General features: G+C 34.9%; 1 long non-coding RNA gene across 1 annotated transcript in view; it reads right to left on the bottom strand.

The window, feature by feature from the left end:
- The window catches only part of LOC146443137 (uncharacterized), a 40,213-nt gene extending 16,442 nt beyond the window's left edge, over positions 1-23,771 (bottom strand). Inside the window, exon 1 of the long non-coding RNA XR_014855942.1 lies at positions 23,641-23,771. This is a non-coding gene — a long non-coding RNA (uncharacterized LOC146443137). The remainder of the gene's footprint in view (positions 1-23,640) is intronic.
- Between the last annotated feature and the right edge of the window lie 2,781 nt (positions 23,772-26,552).

Genomic DNA, 26,552 nt, shown 5'->3' with positions numbered 1-26,552 from the left:
TTGTGTAGGTTGAAGATGTAGTAATGTCAGGAATTTAAATTCTTATTGACATGTCAGAAGTCAAATGCAGGGAACCCTTCCACACTTTCAGGGTTTATAAAATTATAAATTTTAATCTGAAAAAAGAAGTGACAACCAATATACATTGTCTTCACATGGAAAGAAACATTAATCTCAGGGCAAAAATTAACAACTGGTGGAGTACAAGATATGAGAAGTCAATTATATCTGAAGCATCCCAACCTCCACCATATTTACAGTTCATTTAAATTTTATAAGCTAGCTTCATGAACATGATAACAATTATGAGCAAAGTCTATTGGGAGAAAGTAATTAAGTGTGACTTATAATTGGGAATTCCTAAAGTGCCAAAAATGTCAAAATTTCTGCTGAGGAAGAAAGCTTTGCTAGCTACAACAGACATGGAAGGAAGCTGAGAGCATCAGTTAATTAACTAATAATCATGATAGAAAAGAAGAGGACCTGACAGTCATAAATATATAGCAAAAAATAGGAAACACACATGATGATACATGTTGATAACTGATAGGCAGTATTACACATTTAAAATGTTAAAACAAACTAAATAGTTTTAAATTAAAATTATTGTCATAAAGTGAAAATTTTAATGTCAGCTTGTAGTTTTTAATCTTGAATACATACTATTTAACTTTTTTAATTATCACTTGAGGAAAGGCAACAGAAATATACTATTATAAAGATTTCTAATGACATAAAGATCAAGAGAATCAGTAGCAACAAAAAGACTATGTCCCATATGCAGAATAAACTCAGTTTCTTGGTAAACACACTGTGGGAAAATGATGTGTATTTCAACATTGCCAAGTGGAAAGAACGTAATTATGAACAAGGAATGTAAGTCATTCTTCAGGATTGGGAATTCTAAGGAATGAGAGAAATATTGAGTGACTTTGAGGTCAGCATGGATAATTACTTGAACATGAGTTTTCATTGTGGAATACAAAAGTCCTTGAAAGTTTTAGTAAGAAAATGCCAAGTATAAGTGAAGAGAGTATGCTACATCTGTACTGGCAATGAAGCCATAAGTGCTATATTATTGTGTCTAATTATGTGCTTAAAGAAAGATGAGGAAAAATTATAAATGGCTCAGAGAAGTCCAGGAATATGATTAAAGGACTGGAGAACATCTCTTACAGAAGAAAAAAAAAATAAATCAGAAGACTAGTTTCCAAAATTGAAAGTTAAGAAGTGACATGATCAGTGATTAAACATACTTTCCTGATGAAATCTGATAACAGAGAACTTCTCAACCAGAAAACATAAGGACAATAATCCCTTCTTATTATTCTTCCCAAACAACACCAGCATTTCTGTGGGATAATTCTGATTCCCGATGATACATATTTTAATGCCTCAAAATCCTTTCCTGAAGGTAACTTCTGGTCTCCACATGATTCTAATTCTCAGTCTCAGAATGAGAAAGAGCTGGGCAATTTTTGCTATAATTATCTGTTGAAAATTTTACCTTGAGGCCTGACAATGAGAAGTAGTTAAAATCAGGCTGCCTTCTAAGCATCTAAGAATGCACAATCCTGACCTGAGGTGTCACCTTCCAAACTGGCAAATTTTCCCTGGTTTTGATCCACATGAGCTCACTGAGTTTCTCAAAAGTGGAGCAGTGCTCTAAGCTCCATTTCATAGCTTCGCTCCTGTGAAAAGTTGTGCCTCTGCAGTTCATCCAGAGACACTAAGAAAGCAGTGGCTGGTGATATGCATACAAAACTGATTTTTCTACCTCTAACTCCTGTTCAAGCTATCACTAGACTTCCCTGATAATATATAGTTATTACCAGTTACTTCATTATATCCACATTGTGGTGTTTACAAACTCTGATTTCCTATTCAGAACTAAACAGTCTTCAATTCATAATTTATTTAGCCAAACAAAAAAAGAAATAATTAAAATAAAAGCAAAAGGTAAGCACCATGGACTATCCAGTTTCTGAATTACACAGAGAAGAAACTTAAAGCAACAGGAGAACCTTAGTGTAAAAAATGAGTTCTTTAAATTGTAGAGGAGAGATAAGTGATGTCTGAGTGGGATTTGGAGGTTCCTAGTCCCAAACAGAGAGCTGAGCCTCCAGCTTTAATCCTAGGCACTGGCACACAGTGCATAGAAGAAATTTCCATGTGCTACAGTTTATGTTCTAATCTAAACAGTGCAATATAAACTGGGGCATGTGTTATTTCACGGATGACACAGTTTTCAAGTTATGACAGTTTAGTAGTGTCCCAGGCTCTTGGTTCCCACACATTCCACGACTTTTTCATTTTCCAGAACTGTCGTCAAAAGCAGCTTCAGACTGCTGGAGAACACTGACAGAAAAGAGCAAAAGATATGTAATATATTTAGATAATAAATTGTGATGGATCTGTGTTATGACAATATCTGTTACTATGATGATAGGTCAGGATTGCAGTCAGGCAGTTTAGAGCAGTTTGTCTAAGAAAACAAAATTGTTCCCAGTAGATTTCTAAAGGCCATTACAAGCAATAGAGAAAATCTCTTTCCTCATCCTCTTCTCCAGCACTCTCTGCCTTCTGCCACAATGAATCAGAATGACTTACATTTTTTTTCCAAGTTAACTTTCTGCAAGCTCAGACGAATATTTTTTTCCAAATTATCTACCTACCCCAATATTGATATCAAGGTACTCTGTTCTTAGGATTTCTGGTGCTTTACTTGCTGCTTTTGCATTGGTTTGAAGCTAGTCAGCTAACTGCATTTTCAATACCAGCCACACTTACAACCTTCATTGTTTATACCCTGGTTGGATACCAAGAGAGACACAGAGATTTGCTTGGTACATGTTGCCCCTGTGCCTTCATGTATTACTTAATAGAGTTATCCTAGCTCACCTTCCAGAGATGAAATTACATCAGCCTCTATTTATAAAATGACAGTATGTGAATTTAGGTTATTCAATCATATACATTTAATTAGGGAAAAAAAAAACCCCATAAAAGAGCATAGGGAATACCTTTCACTCTAGGTTACAATCACTGTAAATAGCTCAAAATTTGTGGCAAGTGTCTTCTCTTCTAGGTTCAGGTCAATTAAAAAAAGGATAATGAATCTTTTGATACTAAAGCATGATGGGCTAATCTGTGGTTACACTTCATGTCATCACGCACTCTGTGTTTCTTAAAATATTACAGACACCTGAAATTTAGAAAAGTTGGATTCCTTTAAACTGTTATCCATAGGTAGATTTACTATCAAAGTTTGGGACCAGTAATTTGAATTTAGCTGAAATTTTCTGTTCCAGTCATCAACATCCAAAGCTTAACTGTGTCATCTTTCTTGGTTTTACAGAGATTGAAATGATTTTAATGGTAAACTGAGAAAGATAAGTTTTCTTTCTACCCTCTACCATGCACTTTTAAAAATGGCTTTGTTTCCGCAAAAATGTTTGAAGTACAGTGTCTTGTTTCAAAGAACATAAATAACTCAGAGAAAGTTACTGATCCCTTGCTTTCATCTTGCATGTCCTCTCCTGACACAGAGCAATGAAACCAATGGGGAAATGCATGCAAGTACATGTGTTAGCAAAATATCAGCTTTGTGCCTACACTCATTTACAATAATGAGGAAAGAGACACTGCTGCATCTGAACTCTGAGGTTACATTTTATTTCTGTAGGAGGAATGACAGTAGGAAAAAAAACTGTTTAATTATCCTTGCTAATATCTGCAGTGCAAAGGAATCTATGCTTCTAATTATGAGCTAAATCAAGGAAGGGTTTCATTTAATTCTTTTGTAGAAATGGCTGTACACTGGATCAGTCACCATCATGCCCACACCTTGGGCAAAATTCAACTGCCTCCACCCTTTCATGGCAGCAAACAACAGCACCCAGAGTGGCTATGTCTGACAGTTCTCAGGTTTCTCTGACAGTTCTCAGGTTCTGGATGTTGTTCCAATCTTGCAAGTTTTACATCATGTAAATAGTTCCAATCAATCAATACATTTAATCACTCTTCCTTAACTGAATAATCTTGAATTCAAGTCGTTGAGTAAAATCTATTTTTTATAAAACATATAATAGTGTCATATTTTATATAAATTAAAAAATTATATTTGTAGTCTGAATACATCATTTATGGTAATTTGGAAAATAATTAACCTTAAGCATCTTCTTATATTAATCATCAATATAAAATATCAGAAAAATATTAAATCAGAAAATAACAGCATCAGAAACCAGGATTCAGATCCATAGACTGTAGTAATCTGCTGCTATAATTCTTCAAAATATTAATGATTGACCTTGTGCTGGTGATAAAATCAGCATGTAGGAGTGCTGTTATTTCTCTGGGAAGTGACTGGGAATAGATGTCACACTGGTCAGTGTGGTGTGGAGACAGGAACTTCCCCAGCTCCACATAAGTCCCATTTTGTTGACTGTTAAAGGTAGATTTGCAAGGAATAAAGGCAGTGTCCATGTGGCTAATTTGCATTTAAACCAAGGCATTAAGCTGATTCATCAATGTCATTCCACAGATTTTCTATGAACTCTGTGAGGACTAAGCTAACCTGCAGCTGAAGCCAACATGATTCAGGAAGAGTAACCCCATAGTCTGGGCCAGCTTTGTTTTCCAGTAGAGTGACATTTGCCTTTAGGCAGGACAGCCTATGAATATAATTCACATAATCTTTGGGGAAAAAAAACCCGAAAAACTGATTTCAACACCAACCCTCCCCCTGCCCCCAAAAGAAAAACCCCAACAAATAAACAAAAAAAAATTCTATTTAATGAAAGGCATTACCACAAGTTACATGGTAACAGCTTTCTTCTGACAAAGCTTTTGGCCAGACAGAATATCGTCTACTGAAACCACAGAATCATTAAACTTCCCAGTTTGGCATGATTTTTGAGTTATATTTACAGTAGTTGTTCTTTTTCCATCTCCCTCTCACACTCTCTAAATCAACTAAGCACTGTTTTCTGTTCAAAGCCATAGAGAGGTCATGAAAGATGAAGAGGTTACATGTGGTGGAAAGAATCTCTTCATATATTCAAAAGACATATGCATGACAAGTTACAAAAGTAAATGTTAGTTATTTTCCTTAACGGTACACTATCTCAGCTCCTCTCTGCTGTAAACTACAGTCAGAGTAAATCATGAGCACTAATGAGAATACAGCAGAGTGAGGACTAAGAAACTTCAGGTTTTGGCTCCATTACTGACCATAAAGGCTCCCAAGGTGCTATCAGAAGATAAATTTAAAATTGCTAAAATAAGTTGGGACTCCCACCACACGTAAAAAAAGGCTGTGTTCCTGTATAATTATAGGATTACGACCTATTTCCCTGCTCAGGATCTGATCTGTAGGTTTGCTAAGCAGCTTCAGCTTATATTCCATTCCTGAGGGGGTTTAGTCTCATTCTAGAAAATTTCTTTAAAATAGTATAAAGAGAAAATAACCCAATATTTAATCTGCATTAAAATCAGAATTTATTACTATTCCATTACTTACTATTTTTTCAAGTAATCCAGCATGAATTATAAAATATCCTTTCAATGGCCAGTGTTTGAATAAATATATGCATCCTAAAGTTCCATAATTCAATTTTGCTATATTTTTATTGCTTTTTTGGAGTTTGAAACACCACTCTTTTTAAACAGCACATGATTATTCTCTTTCAACATTTCCAGTGTTCTCTCTTACACACATTGTAATTTGCATCATTTTTCAATTACATATATTTTACCCCATCAATCTTAATTACTAAAAATATTTAAATTATATGAGAACCTTCTAAGGTTTTAGGGGGATCAATGTTTTCATAACCTCTTTGGACATTACAGTTTCTTCTACAAACACCTGATAACCATCTGTGTTATAATTTGGAAAATAAGATGGTCTTATCTTCATTTTTTATGTCACTTTGTTTTGGTGAGGAGGGACTTTATTCACTTTCTTGCTTTTTTTAAACTTTTTCTAATCTGTCTTGGCTTGTTTTCTTATGTATAATTTCTTTTGCATGTAGTGAGCATAATGGCTAAGTCTTCTTTGGGTTCATCAGATGATAAGACATTAATTTTAACCCAAGATCCAACGCTATGAAAATCATATTATGGTGGGAAAGGATGAAGAATTATGAAAATGGTACAAGAGCATAAAACTATTTTACTTGTAATCTTGGATTCACTGATGTTATAATACGAATAGGCCTCAGTGATAACTACAAATTATTTTCAAAGAGGTCAAAGAATCAGTAAAATGTGCTGCTTTCTCAACACTCAGACTACAAACCACTTAAAAGATCTGATACAAAGAACAAACTGACAAACATAAAAAATTTAATTCAACTCCTCATCTTCATTTTCTCTTTTAGTTTTTCCTTCTTTTCCCATTTGTTTTTCCTGTGATATTCCTTCTTTTATTGGTGGCAAAAATCACCAGCTGCTTATCATCAAAATTATTAAGCTCATTATAATCTGAACATATTCTTTTGTGCCAACACAGCAACAGGATGGATAATCTTACATACTATCCCTGTAACTATAGATGGCTTGAATGAATTCTAACTACTTTGTAAGTAGGAATGAAAAGAAATCTACATTTGTTAGTTATTACTGCTTGGTTTTCTCAAATACTTTCTATTAATAAAAGTAAGCTACTAGTGATTGAGGTAATCAAAAATACTGGGGGATGGCAAATCTGCAGATGTAATGCTTTATTTGTGTTTTCAGTGTGGGTTATTGAGTAAAACTACTCTCTTTCAAACATTAAATTCTATTAATTTAAAACAATATAAACCACTGTACATTAAAATCTATTATCTAATGAAGTCCAGTGATGTGGTATGGCATTCAAAAGGCCAATTTCATAACTTCTACCACTTTTTCCATTGCTCGGCTGACCAGAAGGAGCTGTAAGAATAATAAAAAAACACACAAAAAATTCAAAACAAAACAAAGTGACTGCACAAAAACAAACTACAAAAGTCATAAAAAGCATTTCAAATGCATCTTTCCTCTTGTGAACCCTAACTTATCTCTGGATGTGGTTAAGGAAGATTTCACCTGTACTAATAGTACTATGCCTGTTGTCTATGGACATTACCTTAACAACCTCAATGAAGAGTTGATTTGTCAACCCAGGAAAACCAGAGGGAGCAAAGCACAATGCAGGAGCTCTCCACTCTGCTTTCTCCCCATGAGCCACATAAAAATTGTTGCTTGTGCCCATAAAAGGCAGAGCATCCTCCAAGTGTGGGCTCCTCCAGCAAAGCTCTTACTGCAGAAAGTAGGTCACTGTATACACACTGGGTGGAAGATAATTGTGGGCAACTGCAGCGGCATTGGACTTTGTTGAAAGCTTCTGCTCTTTCAGAATGCAAAACTGAAGCCAAAGCCTATAAACTGTTGGACATTTTGTGCAGATTAACCATCATTTTGTTTATTCTAGCTGTAATTAGACCACATTGCACGACATCATCACACAAGCCCACTTTATTACAACTGAAGATTACTTTTTAGGAGTTTTGCAAGCCTATCATAATTGTGGAGTGGTGCTACTTCCACAATATATTAAAGATTTATTGATGGTATGTGGATTTTTTTTATTGTTATTTTCTCGCAGAGCTATTTCCATATGATTTTCATATTGTGCAATAAACAAAATAGCTTCATCCCTGAAATAGCTCTATTATGGAAGTTTAAGTGTCAAATATCTTTCTATTGCTCAGGCAAATTTTAAAATATTCACCATCAGAGTCAAACTTTAGTTAACACAAAACCAGCAAACTAAACCTTTCATTCCTTAAGTGCTTTTCTTTATCTGTGAGACTAAAAAATGTCTTTTTAGCTGGCACCAGTGGCTTTGGGGAGTGTTTTGCTGCACATTTTTGCAAATGATTATTTCAGGTTTATTGGCCCCACAGCAGAGACTTCAGAAGACCACACAATTGGAATGATCATTTTTCTTTGCATTAGCAGAATACATTTAGAATGGCAGCAGCTAACCTGAGAGGAACCTGGACTAAAGAAATATGCTTAATGGAAAAAGATTCAACATTTAAGAGGAAGTATGTAGGAAAATCTTCAAAAGTAAAAAAAAAAAATCACAGTGAAAACCAATCAAATTGTGCTCCTTTTTACCTGTGTTTGGGTTTTGTTCTAATTAGGCTCCTGTTTCCCAGACTTTAATCATTTATAACTACATTCTATGGATAATGAAATTCATTATCTAATAGTTCATTAATAAAAAGCTCTCTAGATGCATTGAAACATGTTAATATATGAAAGTGATTTTCCTTGCCGTAATATTTGGAAAAATGTAAGTTTAAGCAAAGGACACATCCTCAACAAATATGGAAAATAGAATCTAGACACTCCTTCAGCACTTAAGACAAGCTTGCTGTTTTCTCTTGAATTGATGTGTACGTATGAAGTGATGTGATTTCTTTATTCTTTGAACAAATATATGAACAAGAGCTATTCCTTTAAAAGCTCATCTTTTTTTTATTTATCTTTTGGCAGCTCACTTCATAATCACATCATAAAGTAGCATTGAACTAGAGTTAGAAAAACTATTATATCATCTCTTTAATCCTCTTTCAAAGCTAGCATATGATACAGTTCTCCCACAGAGACTAGCACAGACAACTGTCTTTTGCAGAAATTATGTGAAAATATAGGAACATGGGTCAATCTCATCCATATTCATTGCCTTTTTAGGCACATCTTACACAAGGAATGAATTTGGAGCCATAAACAGTAGTTAAAAATAAATGCTTAAAATCCAGCCCCATATACTGTTTTCATTACATGTCTGAAAAATACGAAAACAGGGAATGAAAATGCAAAGCATATTGTCATAATCTGCAAGTAGCACTGTTTATTAATACAGTAGTTAAAACAGTTTAAATAAACTGTCAGCCAGCCAAGGACATCTTCTGTGAAAACATAAAAAACACATACCCTATTTTAAATAATAAAAAAATTATTTTATGGGTGCATTCTGTACCATGTCACACAAGATGGATTAACGAAAATCAAAAGTTAAAGAATTAAAATCACTGAATTATATGAGTTTGTCTGTCTGGAAGTCTCAGACACACAAAAAAAGGAAGTAAGCTAAATCTGGAAACCAAAGACTTTGTCAAGCCAGTGTTCAGCACCACAAAGACTGGATAATTTCCAGAGTGTATAAGCCTGTTTTGTGTGTTCTGAAGAGTCAGAAAAGTGTCTGAAAAAGCTTTCATACTTGCTCAGTTAAAGAGTTTTTTCCATGTTCAGAATAAACTAACCCTAGTATAATCACAGTCCTTTAACAAATAGATCACAAACATTCCTGCTGTAGTCATCTAAAAATAGTCCATAGTCTCTGAGTGATATCACTCCCTAGTGCAAGTCAGTTTGAAGATTTGGAGTAAAGACATCATATTACACACTAAATTGTGTAAGCAGCAGAACTTCCATCCACTACACATCGTAGTAATTAATTTTTTTATATAAGTAATTTTATGATGATTTCAATTCGATCACAGTGAGCTCCTAGAAATCTTTTCAAATGAGGACTGATCATCTCTGCAGAATAAAAGATACCTCTATTTTTATGTCAAACTCTTCCTTGCTCTCTGCTGAGACTGGGAAGATGATAGTAGCTTGTACTTCCATTTAGCTCCCATTTGCTTCCTTTTGAAGATCAGGAAAAGGGATTATGAAGGTCATATTGTCTGGATGATAGCTTTGAGTATTGACACTGATTAAATAAAAAACTCCTCCACAACAGAAACCTATGATTTCAATATCAGTCACTCAATTTATTAGCCCTCTTAGCCATAAGAATTCAAGAAACATTTAAAAAGCACAGCACAAGATTTTTTTAAACTTTAAAACAAATCTTTAATTTTGAGCAAGATTAACTCAGTTAATCACCTAATCACTCAGTTGCAACTCTGCAAAAACTCCATTTTTGTTATAGGAATTTATAGTTTCTTACTTATAGTTTGCTATTTCTTTAAAATAGTAATGGCATGCAATACCCATCCAGGCCATAGATAGGTATTTGATACAGATCTATCTGGCAAAAAATAATTGTACTAAAAAAAACCCAATCCCTAATACTCAAGGCATGTTGAAAGCTAAAATAAAAAAGAAATTTATCTTGTGATGCTATATTTTAAGACATGACCAGCATTAATATCACACAGTAAGATTTAATTGTCTGTTTCCTATAATTGGCAGCAGTTGAAGAAACAAAAGTGAGTTTGCAAATTTCTTTGATATTTTGTGTGCTTGGGACTGATCCATTTAGGATTATGAGAAAAATATGGCCAAATGAGAGCTAGTGTAATTCTTTTAACTTTAGGACCATGACTTTGGGTCATTAATGAATTTGAAACACATTTGAAACAGAAAAAGTTTTGTGTTTGTAATGAAATTATTTTTGTTCCTAGTTGCATAGCACTAATAACCTGTGATTATAAACTGAAGTAGCCATGAAAAAGGCCTTCCATATTTCTCAAACAAACAGCAAATTTATTCATTCCAAAAATTGAAGCTATTTCTAGCATTGGAAGACATAGTTAATCAAAATTCTGGAGTTCTTGCTTTAAATCCAGGAATTATAGCCTGATCTTTCTCCTCATGCAAAATATTAACCTTTGCCAAGTACATAAGATGATAATTAAAACCAGGTCTAAATCCTTTATCAATCAAGATTTCAAAGATGTTGCAGCAGACAGATGCTATTTCAAGCCAAGATGAAAGTGTCACATTATCACGATCACAATTCATGCAGTATATGACTCTGCAGCCACAGTTATACTGAGGGAAGATTTAAAAATTGTGGCTTTGTTTGAAAAAGGAGAACGAGCTCCCTGCTTGCAATTAGTAGGTGAAAAGCCAGGAGAAGAATTTCGCTGATACATACTTTGAAAAGTACCTTCCATCTGTGGCTGATAGGCTGGAAGTGAATCAAAGAGCCTCCAGAGGGAATGAACAGTGGTTGTGCTTGAAAAATGATCATGATACCTCAAGGGAATGAATCTCCTCCAAGTACTGTTTCAAACTGGGGTGGCCGATAGCAACAGAACCCCAAAAAAACAGGGTTGTACATGGTTTTTTGAGGGGATGGGGGAGGTCCCTGTGGTCTGTATGACCTTCTAATTTACACTGCAAATCAGGAGAAGATAAAGAGTGCCCTTCCACTTCAGAAATCCCTATTAAAAAACTGCATGTAGCTCATCAGTTTATGTCCTTTAAAATTAATAAATATCTCTTAATGCATTTAAATAGTGATGCCATATTCAAAGTCATTCCAGCCATGACATGGTCATTTAGCCACTGGATCCTCTGATTACTCAGTTTAGATTGGTGTACTTATTTCTCTTCAGCTTCTGTACTGATTTATTGCAGACTTTCAATACAGTTTAAATAAAATATGTCTATAAAAACAGATTTCAAAATTGTAGGGTAGATTCCTTAATTTGTCGTTATAGTTTGCCAGTCAATTCAAAAGTACATCATTAATTTGCTTAAATAATTTGTGGTTTCTTTCAAATTATGAGATAACAAAGACTTTGACTAGGTATTCTGAAAAATCCCTGAGCAATTTTTTAGTGTTTTAAAACATTGACAAAAATATTTACTGAAATTTAAAAATTTCTTTTATAAATTTTTAATTCCAGAAGGAATTAATGCCATGACTGTTTCTTAGTATTCAACCCTAATCACTCGTGTTTTGTAGGGAGAGGGAACATTTTTAACATTTACATTCCTAGAAGGACTTTCTTCTTTACCTAAATGTGATAACAATTTGCATGGATATCAAAGCTGCTACACACAGGTTGACATTATTCAGTACTCAGATAAGGTAAACCATTTATCACATTGTTGAGCTCTTCAGTCAGTCTACAGCTGAGCAAATTTCTTTGGCTTTCTTTTCCCAGGACAATTATTCTAGATATATTGCCTTCATGGGAGATGTTAACCAAAAGCACTGCTTTCTTTCAGCCTTGCCCTGAAAGTCCCTCTTGGCATATAAGAAATATGAAACACATTGTTTAGATTTCACCAAACCTAAATCACCACAAGAAGGATAGAAGGGGGCAACTCAAACATTGACTAGAAATTTCAGTTAGGAAAAGGCAAACCACCCAGGAGGGAAGCTTTCTTAAGATATTTTAAAATAATAAAGAACTAGTCTCTTATCAAATGCAATCCTTTCACCTTGCCAACATAACAAAGCATAAGAACAACAGCTGGCTCTTCAAATCTCTTAAAATTTGGGAGTTGTTGAATTCAGGCTTTCTAATCCTGTGTGTAGCTGCTGCCTACCTGTGAACTGGTTATTGGAAGGAGATGCAGAGGGACCACCCATCCAGAGTCTGTATCACCAAGCAAGGAAGTGCCAAGTTTAACTCTTAGGGGAATTTTTTACCCCCACTGCATATCCAATGCTTCCATCAACCTACAGGATTGAGTGACAAGAGATGTAATGTTTTGTAATGAGAGGCTAATTTTTCAGGAATTATACTTGTGGGGGGCAAAGGGGTTTCTATAGCAGAGCTGTGTCAATGAAAATGCCACAATGGTGATATCACATCCAGGTTGCTAAGATTACCACCTACTGATGTCCCAAAGGTGGAGACTTGGGAATGGAGTTCATAGATTTAGCCATGAGTTCATGTTACAGAATGCAACCATATGTTGGCACTTAGGTTGAAGAAGCAAAACTCTCAGCCATGGAAGGAACTGATAAGACAAAGTGGGAAAGACAGAGACAGAGATGTACAGATACAAGAATATCATCCTTAAATTTACATAAAGGTCGGGGGTAAGATTCATTGGATTTTTCTGACTAAAATAACTATTCACTTAAATATGTCGAAGCATCCATCAGCAGATATTCTACAGATTTTAATTTATAATTTATTATTCAGTAGCATAGTTTAACATGGGTGAGCAGAGGCTAGAAAATAAAGTGTAATTGCCTGTAATTGTTTTTACTATGAGATTTGTTTGCCTGGATTAAACATGTAGAAAATTATTTCTGATTAAAAATGCGTTGATGGTAAGTTAAATGCCATGAGTACTCTGGTTGCCTCAGGGTGGGAAGAATGACTCTATTCTCACACACAAAAGTACTTGACCCAGAGAACACATTCAAAAATTGGGGTCAAATGTGCACCAGCTGAGTTAATTTATAAAACCCTCATTTGTCAGATCGGAAAAAAAAAAACCCTCAAGAAAATGATGGAAGAAAAACCCCAAACTGATGAGATCCTAGACTTTTACAATAGCTTCAGGTGTAAACAACAGCTGCTAAAGCAAAGCATTTCACTATGTCTCAGTAACACAACTTCGAATGTGCTTTAAATCTCCTCAAGCTCAGCTGAATACTCCAGTGTAAAATTCATTACTGAAAACAATGTCAAGCTTTTGTTTCAGTCAATTCTCCCCTAAATGTTCCATGAACAGTTTTCTTATTTGGTGTTTGAGTTTAGGAAAAAGATCCATAAAAGATCTATAAAAGGTTCGGAAAGGTTAATTAATAGAACAATGCTGGCAACAGGGCAAATATAAAAAGAAAGAATGAGTTTATAAAGTATTTTTGATAGGTTTTGATTTTTTAAGGAAAGGAAACAGCAGAAAAGGTCACAGAATACTGAAAGGAAAGAGGGACTGGATAACCACAGTGACTCTTTTTCTGTCCTGTAGGGTAAGGGAGTCTTTATTCAAAATGGAAATATAATCATTAATTTGTTATCTTTACTGTATCGAAAAAAACCCATCAACTAGGACTCATGTTTGTCTTTTTACATATGTGCTTTAAGGCACAAGAGGACACTTCATGCAGGGCAATGAAATTCTCTTTGTACACCTGACCACATTTTTTCTTTATTTAACTGTCATTAAAAGCATTTTTTATTTATTTAACTTTAACTTTTATTTAACTTTCTGGAGCTAAGCATGAAGAAATCACTGGCTAAAAACTGAAAACATAGAGCTGAAATTCATGAGATGTGAGTTCATAACCTTTTCTAATGGTTGAAGGGAATAATACTTTTCTAAAATGACATGAATGCTGAGAATCCAACATCTTCTGGTGACAATTGCGTGCTTTGCTTGTGGAATTTATGTCAAATATTTAGCTAAATTCTTTGTGACTCTACCTTGTAACATTTTCCCATCTATACAATGAAGCTTACACAGACAGCAAAGCCCCCATATTATTTCCACACAGCATGCTACATACAGTAAGGGAAATGTTAAGTAAAAGAGCTTTATTGTTCCTTAATAGTGTGATAAAAATTGCACAAGCATCAGTAGGTGTAATTTTTTTATTGTGAAAAGAGAATACAACAGGGTCTGATTATTTTTCTTCTGTATTTTCTTACTGTCATAATCCAGTTGAGAAAACATGAAATCAGTGCATCTAGCATTTTAGACACTTTTAATCTAGCAAATTGAGGCAAAAAAATCCCAATCAATAATATAGGGTTCAAGACAGAGGAGCTAAATTCATGCAGTAGGTTTATAATTTAGTTCAGGCCATGTTTATATGGTCATATGTTTCTATATACACACATACACATATACATATATATATACATATATATATATATATACACACATACATACACCACAGCAGTTACTGACGTTACAGCTAGGTAACAGTTATACTGAAAATAACTATAAATATTTCAATCATGCATCCACATTCACTATGGACATAGGCTATTGCTCTCAATTTGAATATAGTTCTCATTTCTTGACCCTAATGAAATTTCGGGTTTTTTTCTGTTTTGGTGGGTGGAAATAGCAACGAAACTGAAACACAACAACATGCATTTCAGATTAGATGTGGGTAGTGTTGGCTTCACACTGCAATAACACAAAAAAATATACTCAAGAGGACTTGATTTTATGAAGATAACTATGCTATAACTCATGTCTGCTCCAAATTTTACACATTTCTCCTCTTTCTCAACATATTTATGATTTACAATGCACTATAACTCCCTTAGGATTAGTATACTTCCAAATCCATCAAGCTTGAGAGGTTAAATTTAATGCATTACTTCCAGACTTAGTGTGTTCAGCATTTAACTGGGATAAAGGAATAAGAGAAAAGGAAATATCATCAATGACATTGTACAAGCAATTGACCTATAGCCTGGTTAGGGGTGGGTGATACTGCCCTTCACCAAGCTATTGAATAATATCAGGGTCAGTACATTGATCAGGAAAAAATAGCATCAACAGAAAAATAGGCAATTTTGGAACAATGAGGGGTAACACAGGTATTACAACGGCAACAGAATATGAAAGTAAAAAAACCTAAACATCATATTTATGCTGCATTCCGGATTCCAGAGAGAGAAATAATTACTCTGTGTATCTGATTTTGGTGCATCTCATCAGAGATCTATTGGAAGAGTAGCTCTTTATGGAGGAAACCCAGGACTAGAGAAATATATCTCCACATTTAATATGTTGATATAGAGCAAGCTTCACATTCTTAACAGGACTAGTTTTAATTGCAAAAGTGATACAGTAAAAAAACAGCTGATGGGAAAGTAAAACTAGCAGTCTGTTTGTTCTACATTGATGGAACAACGTCCAAAAAAATTAACAAAATAAACACACAGGAAGGTACAGAGAGAGATAACGAAATTACTTACAAAATGGAATCACAGTGTACAAATGCCAGTTTTTTCTATTTCTAGGTAAATTATCAAGAATGTCTTTTGGAGAAACAGACTTTACATGGATATGAAACAAAATATCTTCCCTGTGCTCCAAATTTTACTATTAATCTATTCATAAACCTTGTTTTTACAGTCACTCTCAAGACTTTGAGTGGATCTGGGTAGTTTTCAAAGGCTTGTGTAGAGTAAGTTTCTGAAGAGACAGAAATTCCATGTGTATTTTTTTAAAAAGCAAAGAATTCAAACCTGGCATTTAGGATCCATGAAAAACTGAAAAATATGTTGCATAGAAAGAAATCCCCTAATCAAAAGGTGACCATCAATTAAAAGCATTGAAAAGTTTAAAATCAATTAAGGGTTCCAATCAGTGACTAAAGGGTCATCGTATGTCTATCAAAGAAACAAAGAAATATCACAGAAAAATATGTAAACTTTTAAATGACCTTTCCCTCTGTAGTCTCCCAGCTTGTGGCCATCATCAGTTTGGAGTATTTTTCACAGGGCTAAGGTTTGGTTATAACTATATTAGCTGAGAGTACTTCTGACAGGACAGTGAACTGCAGTCAACAGCCAGATGTAGCATCTCCTGGCTTTGTAAAGGCTGTTGTTGCCTTTTCTGACAGAAATCCATGACCACCAGCTAGAGTTCACAGCTTTTAGGAAGCTGTAGATGGTTCCAGACATAACTCATATTTTTATAATTTTTATTTATTTTTAAGGTGGGTTTGTCCAGCTTTTTTTCTAAATGTCTGGGTGAATGAGTATGTTTATGTGTGCATGCCTGTAAAAAATAAAACTTTCAATTTTCTTCCTACAGAGTCACCTGCATTTTTTTTATAAGAAATTGGGCTGAATTTCCCATTTTTTCTTTCTGCACTCTGAACTATAAACATCAACCTAAAGAAGGAGCTTCCTACAATCCTCCCATACAAAGTCTCCACCTTAGGAGGAATATTTTCATATTAGAATATTTAATACAATATATGACATTACCAACTAATGATCTATAATATTTGCTGCTGAAGGCACTTTGTCTAATGCAAATGAGAATAAAATCTTGACTTTTATCTGAGTTTAAATAATAGAAGGAAACTTCTGATCCCTATTAATTTTAATTAAGCAAGTGTAAGCAGAGGTGTCTATCTATATTTTATTTACCATGACAGTTTACCATGCTTGTACATGGTTGGACTCTATGACCTTAAAGGTCTTTTCCAACCTAAATGAATCTATGATTCTATACCTGACTCTTTGATTCTGAATTCAAATGATTTGCATGTTTAATGAAGTAATACTATGACACCTCATTACAAAATCAGGCCAAACCCTGATTCTGCTTCTTAGTGGAATTTATTCTCTCAGGTGCAGTGATCTGAGAAAGGAAAAAGCAGCAAGGTAATGTTTCTGATTATCATAAGAATGTGATTTTGTACTTTAACACTGAGAAGTTTGTATGTTGCTGTAATCTCAATTCATCATCATTAATTGACTCTGGGCAATTCATAACATTACAGAATTAAAATCCATTAATGACTCTGATACCAATTGTCAGAAGCACTTAGGCAAGTTAAATCTTCTGGATTTAACTGTGGGGGAATTGCCATTCCTTTTTATGGTGTTGCATAAATAACTGTAAAGTTTTAATACCTACCCAAATTTAATTTGCTTTTACTTCAAAACCATACCTTCCATTAACTCAACTAAAGTTGTGGATGTGTAAACACACCAGTGGTTTGCATCTACACTATCCAACTAAATATGTACTGTGATGAACTTTGGATTATTCCATCCTTAGATAAATGGATGCATGGACATTGAATGTGTGGATCAAAACTGCTGTAATCTCTGACCAAACCCAGAATTACACAGTAAAATTTATGCATCCCACATATGCTTTGTGGGAGGTTTGGGTGATAAACAACTGTTCGGAATTGTATTACTAGAAATTAAAATGAGGCCTTTCATTCTTGGGAAATGATATTATGGTACTTCCTCAACAGGAATTAAACAAATTGATGCTCAAATACAGCAAAGTGGTTGTACATCAATGCATTCTCTGTGCTACAATAGTCCCCATTTGCCAGCTAATCAGAACCGAGATTTTGATCTTGATATTCTCTCTCTACTGCAGAAAATAATTAATCTGTCATATGAACTTGAGTAGAGAGGTTAAATCTCAAGCTCATTCCATATGTTTGTTGCATATTCCAGAGGGAGTTGAGATAAGTAGCTTTTCAGCATATTACAGCCAGATTCCATTTCACCTAAGCCAGGTTTCTTTTGTGCTAAAATGAGAAAATCCACATCTATTTGCCCTGGTTGTCTCTAATTTTATCTGAATCTATTTTACTCTCATCATCCCTCTTCAATCAGTGCTCCCTAAGGCCAGAGCATATCAACACCACAAGGGCAGTGTCTTGCAAGGTCTGCAATTATCCAATGACTTGGTATGGCAGGCTAATCGCATTAAATTGCAGCTATATCCTTTCAACTGGATTCCCCAGCTCCAAATAATCAACATCACAGAGGGTAAGGTTCTCAGTCTTAATTCTCTCTGGGCAGTCAGAATGAGTCCTGTATCATTCTCACAGCACAGCATTTAGCATAACTCAGTGTTTGAAAACCATCACATTTTAAAATCAATGACTTTGATTCTTGGGCTTCTCATAAAAACAATACACTTCTTTCAGACTTAAATTTTAAGCTAATTACTATGATGACTTGCATAAGCTATAAAATGGCCATTAGAAAAAGGCTGCATTATCCAGAGATAAGCTTGCCAGCAAACACTTAAGGAATGAAAAGGAGAAAAAGGATTCATATAGCACCTGAGAAACTGTTTCCAACTATTATATATCTATGTATATATCTAATTGATATTTCGATCTCTAAAACATTTTTTAGTGTCTGTTGTTGTTAACTTCTCAAAATTTTCAATTACTATATAAAAGCAGGTTATTACAGAAAAAGAAAAAAATCCAATTATTAAAAATGCATAACTTAGACATTTAACACAAAATTAAAACAATGAATTTGAAATTTTTCTCAGAATACTCTGGTAATTTTAATAGCCAGCATATTTTCCAGGAAATACAAAATGAATACGTGGTAAATTAGGTTTCTTTACGTTGCTTTAGCAGTCCCAAACCATCTGCTTCACAAAATCATTCAGAACAACTTCTATGTATGTGGGATTAGTACTAAAAAAGTTCTGGATACATTATGAGCATATATAAAAAATTATACAAGTGAGTAGGTAACTATGGGCAAGCTGTTAAACAAAGTTTCAATTCATTTAGGCAAACTCCAATATACTAGAAATTTTGCAGCACACCTGTGAATTTTTAAATTAAAATTTTAAGAAATAAATCTATGCTAGAGCTAAAGTGATTGTGGTGGTGATATTAAATTATATATCTGAAACACTGCCACACATGAGCAAAGATTTTAGAATTTTCTCATCAAGAACATCCAGTGGTGGTGTAGAAGTTACAGGCATTTATTTTGGGATACTCTGAACCATTAGCTGAATGTCAGTCAGCAGTAAAAAGTTTAATATTGTCATTTAAGTGCTCACCAGACTACTGAAAAGAGTGAACATAACTTATGCCTTCAAAGATATAAGATGCCTTGAGGAAATATCATGTTTAAATCATTTCATAAAAAAAAAACAAAAAAAAAAACCTTCTTTCTTCCCCAAACCAATCTAAATTACTAAAAAGCACTACAATGGCACTGAAATATTTGTTTAACTGCTCAGATATCGGACCTTACAAATGTGCTTCCTAAACTGTTCAAAAACTTGTGCACAAAGTAAATCCATTCTGCATCATCAGCACTGAGCAGAAATCACAGGACAGTAGCATCATTTCTCTCCCAGCCAGACATGCAGAAAAAGGCAATGAGAGTTTTGTTCCTCTTTAGCAGGATGAGGTTTCATCACTGCTGTAGGGAATGAGCATACTCAGCTTCCTTTGGGCTTTATCCATCTCTGATAAATAAATGTACATTTCTTTTACAATAAGGGTGTTCTGCAGGTTTATGAGATTAGTTTTCTGAATGTACTCCAGCTGGTGATTAATTACTATATTAAGAAAAAGGGGGAAAGGGCAGAGAGGGAAGGGAGATGAGCCTAAAACAGGGCCTGGAAGAAAATAAAGAAAAGAGAACATGCTCCTGTATCATCTTTAGGTTCTTCAGGAGAGAAGTACCTTGATTTGGTGTTGTTTATACAACTATTTTCTTGTTTGTATCTTTTAAATCCAGAATACCTAAGGCACTAAACCATAGATCAGAACAATATAGTTTGTGTGTATAGATAGCAAATAAAAGACTCAGTGGGATGAGAAATAAAACAGTAGTACATATGATTTGATATTATTTTTTAGCAACACCTTAGTTTGTATGAGGGTAGGAAGGTCTAAAACTAGTTTAAAACAGAGGTGATTCACTATGACAAAAGATAGTTTCACATCACTCAAGCACACAAGCATCTTTGAGAAAAATGTCTTGTTGGCAATTGAATGTTATTGTGAATAATAGGACAATTAAATTAAAATATTTGTTATTCCCTTCTGGTAACTACTTTGCTACCTGGAAAACCTCTAAGTGATTCTCTCATTAGTCTTACTGTGAAAATGGAGATAAGGAAAATAAAAAACCCACACACCTGCATTCTGGAATTGAGCTGTCTGAAAAAATGAAGGGAAGAGCAAACAGCAGCTACAGAGAAACAGAACTGCTCTTCAATTATGTAATAAATTCAAAGAAAATTACAAGAGGATGATAGGTTGCACAACTGAGGAGGAAGAAATAAAACAAAAAACCAAGAAATAAAGACATTAGGTGACCATTTAGGCAGAGGTATGTTAACACCTTGGGAGGAGGAAGGAAGCATTAAGAATCATTCCACCCACTAGCATTTATTTCTCAAATTGAAGGTTTGGTGGTAAAGGAATTTAAAACATACATTAGCTCTTCACAGGAAGAATAGATCATGAATTACAACTGCCAGGAAAGCAGTGAAAGGAAACCAATATTTTTAGAGCTAACTTAAGGATTTATCTTATAGCTCAGATAATAAAGTATCTTACATTGCAATGAAATTAAGAATGTAGCTTTTGATTCCTCTTATTCAGGCTGATTAATATTGCCTCATTTAACTCTGTAGTAATATTGGGAATTGTCATTTATGCTATTACAATCAGACCAAATAAAAACAAAATAAAACTGCTATTTTTACCCAAGATGTGGACACAGAAACTGTCCTTCCTCAACAACTCGTTTTCACAATGTTGAAAAAAGTTTACACAATTTCACTATTAAAACAATTTTTTTATTATTTTTCTTTTGTAAAAGGAAAAATCTCTCTAATGGCTCACTGAATGGTAATGAAAAATAGGCACAAAAATAAATATTTTACTAAATTCTGTCTGTCACACTGACCCCCCACAACTGCTTCTAGTTGGCGTTTCTGCTGTAAGAGACAGAATTTAATGCATTACATTAATGAATGACAGAAATTTCCTTCCCTTCTCCCTCTTGCCCTGATTTTGTATTACCACATTTTTAGTCGTGCCTTTTCCATTATTTTTTTTTGTCTTTGAAAACCCCAACAGGGTTTGCTGAGAAAGCAAACTCTGCAACCCCACTTCGCTGTTCAGAAAGAATGAAGATTTGTAACATCTCAGCAAATAAAGATTCAGTATTTGGCTCAAGCTGTAGAGCTTTTATTTATGGGTTTTTTCTCGTTCTTAATGTGCTGAGCTTGCTACCTTGACTGGTGGCTGTCAAGCACAGGGGGATTCAGCATTGTAAATCAGGCCCAGAGAGAAAAGCAAGGGCTACTAGCTGGTGGATTGTATGAACAGAATTGTAGCTGCCTGAAACTCTTCAAAGGAGATTTTAAATTCAACCCCAGTTATGTGTTATCCCAGTACAGAAGAGTAAATTTCACCCTCAGGGAGTGTATACTAGCTCATATAGTAGTCTTATTGTGGAAAGTTCACTTCAGACTCAATTTACAGTATTCCCCTTCTCTCTTCTTGTCTCCTCTTCCTATCCTGAGGCCAACAAAAGGAAATCTGGTTTATATTTCTCAGCACAAGGTTTGTTTTCACCTCTGACACACACGGAACAATCCCTCCATGCAAGGGGCTGTTACAGCAGTGCCACACTTCTCGCCTCATGGACTAATCCCTCATGTCTTCTGCCCAGCTCACAACCAAATCAGCCACACCTCTCCTGATAAAAGCTTATCAATGGATTTTATTCAGGGAAATAATGATAAAACACACAAGATCATAATTCTTGACTTAAATGGAAGTTTATCTTCCCAGAATTATAAGGCACACTTTGTTAAAGTGGATGATTTCTGTTATCCATCTCTGTATAAGTGTCAGAAATCAAAGATAGAATAACTTTCTGTAAATGCTATGCTTCAGAATCATCTTTGCCTCAGCAGTAAAACTTTTAAAATGTAACAGCTGAATTAAGTGTACGCAAATGGAAATTAGCAGTGAAATAAGCTTCTAGAACTAATCAGTGACAGTATGTTAAAGGAAACTAAAAAGTGGTGATAAACCCTATGCAAAGTTCATTTTCAAAGGTGTTTGAGCCTGCAGAGGTGTGTTAATTGAAAAGTCACGTGTTTGGATCCTAATAGAATTTATCCTAAACTCCATAATTAAAGTGGTCTTTCACAGGCCTTTGCTACATGTTTGCTTTTCTTGGTATTCAAACACATTCATTAACCTCCATATGATTCTGCAGAATCACAAACCTGAGTTAATAAAACCTACATGTCACTAACAGTTCAAGATGAACCAAAAAATAGCACCTATTAAAAAACCATGCTTATCCTTAACCTCATAACTTCAGCCCAGCCATTCCAAATTTTGCTCATTTTATGTTGCCTTTTCAGGCATTGGGAGGCTCAAGTCCCATAAAGGTTTGTGCTCCTGCATAGCATTCTGCAAATGGGTTTGCAAAAGGCCTCTCCAAAATCATTCCTATATTTAAAGCTGTGCGTGGTAATGCAGTTGAGTTAAATATCATTGTTCTAAACACTATACAGGCAAATCCTTCTCAAGGGCATATAAGCCAAACAGACTAAACAGACAGTCTTGGAGGGGAATCAGAGGGATAGCAACCTGTATTTAGCTTATAACATTGCTACACTTCCACGTATGAAAGTTTGACTTGTTTTTGTAAGAATTTTTAAGCATTGGTCTAAAGCAGTCTGACTACTGTCAGCAAACATTGTTTGAAAGCAGAATCAAGATATTTCCAAGTTGCTAAAGCAGCTCCCTGGCACAGCTGGGAATAAGGCTGAATATTCTGGAGCCCTATTTATTAGTGAGCTCCCAGCTTTGAAAAATTACTTTTCTGGTGATAAGCACTGAAACAGAGCAAATGCCTTCTTGTAGGAGCAAAGCCTTTTTATAATATGAGACCTTCCACTGTTAGTGATATTAATCTTATCACAGTGTCTCCAATTCCATAGCATCTTTCCGTTACATCAGAATTCCATTTTCATCTCCCAGATGCTGACTATGCATAAAAGCAAGTCATCTTTTCCTGCATGTGGTGGGTTAACTCTGGCTAACACATTTCCATGTGGTTGCTTACTCACTTTCTCCCTCAGCAAGAGCAGGGAGAAAATGAAAGAGAAAGTCCATGAATTGAGAGAAAGATAGGAAGGTCACTTACCAGATACTATCAAGGCAAAGCAGATAGATTTGGAGAAAATTAACTTTATTGACAATTAAAGTAGATAGGTAATAAAAAGACAAACATAAACCAGTATCTTTTCTTCACCTTCCCCTAGTCTCCATTTCACTCCATTCATTCCTCTCAGTCCCTCTGAACAGCACAGGGTGAAGAGAAACAGGCATTATAGTCAGTACATAAAGCTTTCTCTCACCTGTTCTGCTTATCCACAGGCTGCAGCCCTTCAGGATATATCCAGCCACTGCTGTGTGAGGTTCTTCATGGACCATGATAGACACCTCCACCAATGCCACAGAGCACCCTCTCCTCTGATCCTAGTACCCCTCAGCAGCTTTTTTTTTTTTTTTTTTTCCCTTTCTTAAATATGTTTTCCCTGTTTGGCCAAGGGGCTCAGCTGTGCCCTGGTGGCTCCTTTGGAGCTGATTGGGATCAGCTGTCCCTGGTGTCTCAGAGAGACTGCAGGCCTGCAACCCTATTGATGCTAGCTTTGGGATGTGTGAATTTACTACAAATTAATGGAACAGTAGAAATAAATGTGTTCTTCTACCTAGTTACCACTTTGTACACTGCACAGTCAATGAGTTATGTTGGGATCAGTCAGATGGGTTGGTAGGTCAACATTTGATAACCACCTTTTCATTCTTCTTTTCTTGTATAAAAGCATTCAGAAGACCCCTCCCATCCCCCCCAAAAAAACCCTCAAGCTGACAAAAAAAATATCTCAACCAAATAAAAAATTCATGAACAAAAATCAGTTTCAAATGTGTGAAAATGTTGAGGATTTTCACCTGTTTAAACAGACATCTGCATACCAGCAACTGAAAACCTGGTAATGTTTTCAACAACTAAAACTTGCAATTGTACATCAGATGAAGACTGACTAGATGTAATGAATAAATTATTCAGAAAGCTAAGATGGAAATGACAAAGAAGATCACTCAAAGACTCAATATGATGTAATTTTCTTTCAACTATGTTTCAAAGTTTTAACAATGCAGTGTTAAAATGAGAACAATCTGATCCTACATGTGTTGAACTTTTTGAGATAATGAATTCAATCAATACAAATTGCAGTACTGAAGTGTTGACAAATGATCAGGTCATAAATTTGATGTAACTGAAAATACATCATGACAAAGCTGCAAACAGATAAAAGGCTTCATTTAATTGCATACATTAACTCCCAAATACTCTAATTCATGTTTCACTTCAGTAAGCCCTGACCTGATTTCATACTTCATATGAGAAATGTTGATTTTTCAGAAAAATTCCAACATTATCAAATGACTTCACCAAAACTAGATATGAAATATTTGAATGAATGACACCGTGTCTTGAATCAGTGACTATGTGTGTCTTCCAATATAAGTATTAAGAAAAGAGATGAAGTGTTTTTTCAAAACCTAACCTCTTTTATTATTATTTTTATTTTATTTTATTTTATGGTGGTTATGTTAATTTAGATAAAGCAGTGGAATAGATATTTGCCTTTGGTAAGTAGGCTTGAATAGATCATTAAGTCCTTCCAGGCATTGAATTTGCTAGGCTAGTCTAAATTAGAATTATGTCAGTTTTATATTTAAAGCTATCAAAAATAAAGAAGCACTGAAATGAACTGTGCTGCAAATGCTATTTTAAACAGCAGCCTGTCTGAATAATACTATTCATGTCAGGCAAGCAGAATTATGCCTATGAAACAAATACATGGTTTATTGTGTGTTTTCCCAAAACATTAATTAAAATAAAACTTTATTTTTTGTTTTTCATTTAAAAAAAACCTCAAAAAAGAGAGCTTCCACATTTCTCCATTGGATCCAGCAACTAGACCCAGAAATACCATAATCTCCCCAAATGCTTTATAATTATTGCTGCTATTTTACATTACACAGTTATCAAGGAGTGAGGGGAGAAAAGAGCAGAGATAAATGTTTAAGTAGAGGCAAGTGTCTAGGACTGCTTTTTCCCATGTCAGTGACCTTTTAGCTGTTCTGACATCACAAATCCCACAGTCCTTACTGCAGAGTACTCCACCCAGAATGGGACCCTGCAGAATGTCCCCATTGAGAACAACCCTTAAACGTCAGCACATTTCACAAGGATTTGGTCAGGAGGGCATCAGCCGCTTGTCTCAGTGCTGGATAAGGACACCAAACACCAAGCTATTATGGAGTAAAGTGGCTGGTTGATAGCATGTTTTAAAATAAACATCCTGGCCTGCACTTTCCAAACTTAATTGCAATTCTCTTTCCTCAGGAGAAATTTCCCTACTCCTATTTCCTGTATCCTGTAAAGCTTCATGACCAAGGGGGAAGGAATCAGGAATCAAGAATCAAGAATCAAGGCACATGATTCTGATGCTGTGGGCACATTTGATGTTTCTCTTTCCATGAATGGTCTTAAAAGGCAACTCTGCAAGGATGGCACAGCAAAGTGGAAGGAGCACCTCTGCAAATTTGAGATTCTGCTGCAGCATCTCACTGTGAAGGTAGTTTGGCCCAAATCCACAAGGGTGTTAGTTTTATTTCCATTAAAAAGCAACTGTTTTAAATGATGATGAAATTATGATGAAATCCACAGTCCTTCTGTGGATTTGGGGCCCCATTTCCTCCAAGGGTTTCAGCCTACTAAGCATTGATATATGACAGCTGAAATTTTGTTGGGTTTTAGACCTAATACCTTACTAATAGGATTAAATTTTGTCAATATATATTAATCTACATTGCTTTCCATTGAAGCTTGAATGATATGGTAAATATCACTTCTATTTGGGGACCACAGATATGTGCTAAATGCTGTCATCACACTGGCTATTTTCAGTAGGTTTCTGAATTGTTTTACATAGCAAAAGATTATTTTCTTAAAAACTGGTATTATTTTTAGAGATTAGAGCACCTGTGTGTCTATGTAGGCTCAAAAATTTTTAAGTTTTCATTCTTCATCATTAAAGGAGACATCTTCCAGCATATCTTGTGGAGTTGGGAAGAAAGGAGGGCTAATTCTCCAACACAGGGAAAGAGGGAAAGAACTGGCAAATAACCACAGCCATGTCAGCAGATTCAAATCCTAACTTTCCAGGCTGCTACAACAACTAAAAACAACATATCC

Source organism: Lichenostomus cassidix, chromosome 1Aa (genome assembly GCF_008360975.1).
Source record: "Lichenostomus cassidix isolate B80296 chromosome 1Aa, HeHo_3.0, whole genome shotgun sequence".
In the NCBI taxonomy this organism is placed as follows: Eukaryota; Metazoa; Chordata; class Aves; order Passeriformes; family Meliphagidae; genus Lichenostomus; species Lichenostomus cassidix.
This window is presented reverse-complemented; position numbering and strand designations above follow the sequence as displayed.